Raw genomic sequence first — 7917 nt, 5'->3', positions numbered from 1 at the left:
TTTGGCCTCATTATATGTTGATTCCTAAATATTAATTACCTTGTCTATTGTGAACTTATGTAGGGAGCATTGGAGCCTCATGGTGATTTGTAATTCCACTAACACAATTTATCACCTTGATTCAGCTCGATCATCGGAGAAGTGGCTCGTGAAGTCTATATTGCAAAAGTAAATATATATATAGCAACCTAGTGATGATTATTGCTAGTAATAACTAATTTAGTAATCATACGACTAATCAAATTTGAATTTACTTTTTTATACTACAGTGTTATGAAGAAGCTACATTGTCGTGCTCCAAAGGGTCCAACATGGAAGACACCGTTGGTAATTTACATGATATTGTGATTATCTTGAAAATCGATGGTAGTAAATATTTGCTCATTTCCTTTGCATGTTTCAATGATGTGATTTGTTTGTCATATGCTAGTGCGCACAACAAGAGAATGGACTTGATTGTGCTTTGTATGTGATGAGATTCATGCTTGACATTGTGACTCATTGTACGGACACTCAACAGCTTAATGAGGTAAGTCCTAAAACTTCTTGAAATGCTATATTGATGTGATTTCTAGCCTTAGACACCTAATATTATCCAACAATGACATGTTATGAGAAACAAAAAGGCTATTTCACAAGAAAGGTAGAAAATGGGTTGAATAGAAGTCATATGGGCCATATTAGGGCCATTTTGTGTTAATATGCTCTTTTGATGTGATTTCTTTCCTTATACACCTATAACTAGATAATATTGACATGTTATGAGATAAATAAAGTTCATTTAATAAGAAATGTAGGAAATGGGCAAAGTAAGGTCATATAGGCCATATTCGGGCCATTTTGAGTAAAAAGCGTCATAAACCTTAATAAAATGCTCTCCTATACAATTTTATGGCTTACACACATAGAACTACCAACCATTGACATGTTATGAGAAAGAAATAGTTCATTTGATAAGTAATGTAGAAAATGGGCTACATAGAAGTCATATAAGCCCTATTTGGGCCATGTTGAGTAAAATGCGTTGTTACACTTCTTGAAATGCTATATTGATGTGATTTCTAGCCTTAGACACCTAATATTATCCAACAATGACATGTTATGAGAAACAAAAAGGCTATTTGACAAGCGCACTTTAGGGCGCGCTTTAGAGCATATTTTAGGATGATTTTGGATGTATTTGGGGCCGCTTTGGCCGATTATTACCTTGTTATGCTTACGTTCCCCATATTACGTGCTTCACGGGTTTTCGGTTTGTTTTTGATGTGTTTTCAGGTAATATCAACCGAGTTTAATCGGATCCCGAGCCCTTGATGCGTAACCGAGCTAGCCTTGACCGCAGTCCGAGGAGTTAAGGAAGTTCAAGTGTCGTGCATTGATTACATAGCACAGGCAGCACGACCGTGTTACCATAGGCACACCCGTGCTGGCCTATAATCAAGCAACCCCAGGCAAGGCAGCACGGCCGTGCAAGCCAATAGCACGGCCGTGTCAGTATCCACGCACCCGCACGGCCGTGCAGGCCATTAGCACGGCCGTGCCAGATGTTGCCCGTGCCCGTGTCAGCTTCAGTATGAGCCCCGTGCTAGAGCATATTCAGCACGGCCGTGTCATTTTTAGCACGGCCATGCCAGGAAGCTGCACGGCCGTGCCATATATAGCACGACTGTGCCAATTTGAAGAAAAAATCTGGTTTACTTACTGACAAGCTAGCACGGCCGTGCCAAATACAGCACGACCGTGCTGATCCAGGGTTAACTGCGCGCTTGACTTCTCCGCATTAGAAGACGTATATAAGGCCCAACTTTAAGAGGATTCCTCAGACAGTTTTAGAGATAGTTTTGAGAGCCTTTGTAGAGAGTTATTGGAGAACGTTCTTAGTATTAGAGATTCATTAGTTTTCTTAGAGATATTTCTAGAGATTTTAGTTTTCTTGGATTGATTTGAAGCAAGATTTGCGAAGATTCTTTGTATTATTCATTGACGACGGATATCAAAGTTCTGAACTTTTCCATTGATTCGCATCAATACAATTGGTATTATTCATTCTTGTTTATTAATCAAGCTTTATTATTCCTTAATCAGAATTCATGTTTATATCTATTATGCTTTTGGAATTCATTATTGCTTTGATTATGAATATGTGTGAGTAGTCTCCTAGCTAGGGTTTCGGGATGAAACCCAGCCTAGGTAATCTATGTAATTGAGGATTGATTTTGATAAACGGATTGTGATTAAATTGATTATATGCGATTGCATGTTAATTAATTATAATAGGAGTAGCTAACCTAGAATCTTGAATTTGATTGCATGATATTCTTGATTTGAACAAGAGATTGTGAATTGAGTATTTCATTATTGAATGTGGTTTGATTATGTATCGAGTAATGTTAAGTGCATGAGAAATCCAAGCTTAGTATTGCCCGTTGTCTTCCTATCACATGATATTGATCAGACTTATAGTCTTTGCATATCCCGTTTGTCTCTGTGATTCCTTGTTGCTTAGTTACCAATGGTTAGGCGGATTCCCGTTCTCCCTAGTGTCTTAGTTTATTGATTTATTCCATCTTATTAGTAGTATTTTAGAACACCATTTTCCATTGATTTCGAACTAGCTTAGGTTTAAGATTGATTTGCAATTACTCTCGTTCCTCGTGGACCGAACCTTTATTTGCCATTGTACTTGGTTATAGGGTGTTCGTATAAGTATTGTTTGATTGAGAGTTAGATTGTAGCGACCATTTTAACCCTCGTCAAAATGGCGCCGTTGCCGGGGACCGGTGTTTGTTAATTGCTTTTTGATTTCTTGAGTCTAGTTCATCATAAAAAAAAAAGCACAAAAAGATTTTTCCCTTTTGGCTACACTTGTAGCCCTACTATTTAATTGGTTTGGTTAGTGTGTATGCGCAGGTCTAAACAGAGAGAATTAATACCCTTCGATCCAGAAATCGAAAGAACTTTGAAGAGCAATCGTAAATCTCGATTGACGTCATCAAACTCTCAAGGAAAGGAACACAACACACAACAGGTTCCAATGGAAGACATACCGCGCCAACCTAATCGGCAAGCACCACGACCCCTTAAGGAGTTGGGAACTCCTGGGGCGTATAGAGCTTCAAGTGGGATTGCTCCACCCACTACTGAGGCCAATGATTTCGAGATCCGGCCAGCTATGATCACCCTCATCGAGAGAAGGCAGTTTAGTGGTGCCAAGCATGAGAGCCCTTTGGCTCATTTGAACGAATTTGAGAAGTACTGCAATACCATCAAGGTTAATGGGGTGAATCAAGAGTTCGTGAGATTGAAGCTTTTCCCCTTTTCACTTATTGGGAGAGCTCTCGAATGGTTAGAGAAGGAGGTGAAGCCGAACTCTCTACACACTTGGGATGATGTCACGACAGCATTTTTGGGAAGATTCTATTCTCAAAAGAAGACGGCCGATGCTAGAGCCTTGATTCAAGGGTTTCGGCAAAGGAGTGGGGAGTCGATCTATGAAGCATGGGAAAGGTACAAGGAGTACCAAAGAGAGTTCCCATACCACGAAATCCCAACATATCAAGTTTTACAGATTTTCTATGGAGGATTGAGTCCTCAAGGGAAGACCAGTTTGGATGCGGGAGCAGGTGGCCCAATAATGAACAAAACTGAAGAGCAAGTCATAGATATTATCGAAGATGTGGTACGACACCACATGGATTGGCAAGACGGCGAGCGAGATGCTGTGAACAAGAGTGGAGGAGCGGTCTATTCAGTGGACCACCTCAATGCCATTAGCAACCTGACATCACAAATTACGAACCTCGGGAAGGAGATGTCAGTGATTAAAGCCAAGCTCGATTCCGTGCCATTGCAAGATCTTCCCTCCCAATCTAAGGGGAGAGGTATGAATCCTAATCCTTCCGTTTCTAATATGCCTGTATGATGTATTTTCTGTGAAAATTGTGGGTCTTATGATCATTATACTAATGCTTGTAATTTTGATCCCTCATATGATCCTAATAATAATGATGGTAATAGATATAATAATGAACAGGTCAATGCTATGTCTTATGATAACGGACCTAGGAATGACAATAATAGATATCTGCCACCTAATCAAAGAGGGAACAATTATAATCAGGGAGGTAATGATTTTGATTATCAAAACCAGTGGGGAAATAGGGGCCAAAGGGACCAAAATTCCCAAGGACCCTATAATCAACATGGTGGTTTTGGAAATCAAAACCAATACCAACAGGGTAATCAAATGAATCATAATTCCCAAGGGCAATTCAATCAAGGGGGAAACGACATTAATAATAGGGGAAACTGGAATAATAATAATAAGGGGTACTCTAATCAAAATCCCCAACAATCTAATGTGCGTGGTTCCCGAGCTACAAATGATAATTATTATGCTCATGGACCACCACAGAGATCTAGCTTGGAGGAAATGATGGAGTCCCAGGCCAAAATGTTCAACACTTTTATGTCCACCACTGATAAAAAGTTTAGTGAAGTGATGACACATAATAAGATGCTTGAAACCCAGATTTCTCAGTTGGCTAGTGCTATAAAAGATGGGGTTGGAGTTTCAAAACTACCGCCTCAAGGTATTGACCCTAAAAACTCTGTAAATGTTATCACCACTAGGAGTGGAAAGACATTGAGGGGGAGCGATGAAGTAGTACCCCCTAGGAGTCAACCTGTGACTCCACCTATCACTGATAATGTTGTAGGAAGTGAGGATGAGAGGACCAGAGAAAAAGATAAAATTAATGAGGTCCCAAAGGAACAGGTGGGAGCACAAACCAATGAACCCGACCTATTACATAGACTCCCCTACCCCCAAAAATATGTGAGACATAAGCTAGATGCCCAATTCGGGAAGTTTTTAGAGACCTTGAGAGAAGTCCACCTTTCTATACCATTCACTGATGCTATCAAGCAAATGCCTAACTATGCTAGGTTTTTAAAAGATATATTGAGTGGTAGAAGAAACTGTGAAGGGATAGAAATTGTTAACCTCACTAAACACTGTAGTGATATAATAATGAACAAAATGCCTCCTAAGTTAGGAGATCCGGGTAGCTTTTCAATCCCTTGTGCTATAAACAAAATGAATATTGATAATGCTTTGTGTGATCTTGGAGCTAGTGTTAGTCTCATGCCATATTCTGTTTATCAACGATTAAATATAGGAGAACTTCTTCCCACTAACATATCCCTTCAATTAGCCGATCGATCGATCAAATTTCCAAAGGGTAAAGTGGAAGATGTTCCCCTAAGGGTGGGGAAGTTTGTCATACCTGTTGACTTTGTGGTCCTAGATATGGATGAGGATGTTCATATACCTATAATTCTAGGACGTCCTTTCCTAGCTACTTCGGGGGCCCTTATTGATGTAAAGGGTGCCAAGATTTCATTGAAAGTAGGAAAGGAGGTTTTAGATATTGATTTAAATAAAACTATGAAATATCCTTGTTCTAATTCTGATAATTGCATGATGGTTGACACTGTTTATTCCATTGTCTCTGATATGCGTAACGAATTATTCTATACTAATCATGATTTTGAGTTGAATGAGAACAAGGAAAACAGGGACATGGAGGAGCAATTTCTAGATGCATTAGATGTGGCCACTGCAAAGGAGGCTAATGAAGCACCAAAGGTAAATCTTAAACCCCTTCCAACACATCAAGGAAGGGTTTCCCCTGTGTTTGTAGTACCTAAGAAAGGGGCGGTGACTATTGTCAAGAATAAGAATGGTGAGCTTATCTCCACTACAATGGCAAGTATTGATTATGGGTAACCTGTAATCCATGTGTTGCGTCAAGCTATCGACGTTAAACTTAGCGCTTCCGGGAGGCAACCCGATTTTCTTGCTTTTACTAGAGTAGTTTCTTTTGTTTTGTAGTTGGTTTAGCTCCTAATTTGTGTGAGTTTTGTGTGCTCTTGTGTGTTTTTGTGCAGGTAGAAGATTGGTTAGAAGTCGGAATGAAGAGAGTGATGCGTGCCTTGAAGGAAAAGAAAACATGCAGACTGCAGCAGACAGCACGGCCGTGCCATCAGACAGCACGGCCGTGCCGGAATCCAGCACGGCCGTGCCAAAATCTGCACGGCCGTGCCAAACCTCAAAAGCCCACTGACATTCTAGCACGGCCGTGCCATTTTCAGCACGGCCGTGTCAAGTACTAGCACGGGCGTGCTAATTTTAGCACGGTCGTGCCATCTGAAATTCAATTTCGCAAAAAGCCTGCCAAGCCAACACGGCCGTGCCAAATTTGGCACGGCCGTGCCAAACCTCAGCACGGCCGTGCCAGTTATAGCACGGCCGTGCAGCGCGGGTTCCGGATAGTTTTTCGTGTTTTTTAAACACGATTTCACTCAAACTCTCTCATTATTCCCCAACTCTCTAACACTCTTTCCTACCCTTTTTCTCTCTAAACTAACCCAAACCCCCAACCTCCTCCCTCAATTCCTCAAATCAAACCCTAATTCCCCATATTCTTCTTTCAAGATCTCGGCACCCTCCTTGCATTGGAGCATTTTTCAAGTGATTGGACGCAAAATTCGGCCCTCTTTGAGCTCGCCACAACTCCACTTCGTGGAGTCCTCGGTGAATTCGTTCTTAAACTCATTGATTTTCGCAATTTTTGTCCAATTTCATTCGTTTTATTGAATATTTGTTGTTGAATTGTGCTTTATTGTTGCAAGTTTGGGTGAACTAGTAGTGTTAGGGTAGTACATTGCATGCTAGGATAGTTTCTTGCTTGTTAATTGGTATATTGTGCTTAATTTCTTGAATCAAACATGCCTAGAACAAAGACATCGACTAGGAGACCGGGTCGGGACGATGCATCCTCATCCATGGTTCCACCCACGGTGGACACCATGAGTATTGTTTTTAATAACCCGTCCTTTTTGGACAAATTTGTAGGATTATCCCACCGACCGATCCGGCCTACCAAGTTCTACGACCCTTTAGCCGCTAGGGCTCTAGGGATCGAAAGCGACATGGTTCAACTATTTTCATTTACCAACTTTGATTCTTTCCTTACCATGCATGCTCTCACTTACAAGAGGCTTACCCTCGAATTTTTATCTTCTTTGTACGTGCATCGGGATGAGAATAACTCACCCCGGTACTTGTCCTTTCAACTAATTGAACTCGGGCACCATTCAAATGTCGGTGGCCCAAGTTAATGTCGCCTTTGGGTGGACATCCGACCTGAAATATGGTCCTAAGGATGGCCACTCAAAACACTACAACTCCGGGTTGTTTTGGCGGCAAATCACGGGGAAAATGGATAGAGATCCCTGTAGGAATAAGGCGACTTCCATCGTCAATCCCGCCTTTCGGTTGTCCCACAGGACCTTCTCCTCTACTATCTTTGCTAGAGGAGATAGTTCGGGTGTAGTCTCCATTAGGGAGTTACAGTTTATTTGGCACCTCACCGGTGGGGACGGGCGTCTAGACATGGGAGCGTGGTTACTAGACCACCTCGAGGGTGTAGCCCGGGGTAGGGGTGATATTACTATCGGTGGCATGATCACCATTCTTGCGCAATATAATGGGATTGATTTTTCTGAATTGCAGGCTATCCCAGGCACTACGAGGCTTGATATGCGCACCTTGAGAGCCATGCAGTGGCTTGAAGGGACATCCCACCCGGATTGCTATTTGTGGCTCGTAGCAGGCAAGCCATACGCCTACTTGCCCGATCCGGAGAGGACGGTGGTTTACAACAAAGACAACTGGATCTTCGACCCCGACTTCTCCTGGCACGAGGACGGAGGCACGGAGTATGTAGACCGCAATCCCCAGCCTCACAGGGGGATGAGCAGGCCCACGGGGGCCAAGGAGGTGACGATGCTGATGATGATGATGATGACGAGGAGGGTGGCCCGGATGCGGCCCAGCAGATCCCGGCGCAA

This window comes from Chenopodium quinoa, unplaced genomic scaffold (genome assembly GCF_001683475.1).
Source record: "Chenopodium quinoa cultivar QQ74 unplaced genomic scaffold, ASM168347v1, whole genome shotgun sequence".
NCBI lineage: Eukaryota > Viridiplantae > Streptophyta > Magnoliopsida > Caryophyllales > Amaranthaceae > Chenopodium > Chenopodium quinoa.
Note: the sequence above shows the minus strand (reverse complement) of the source record.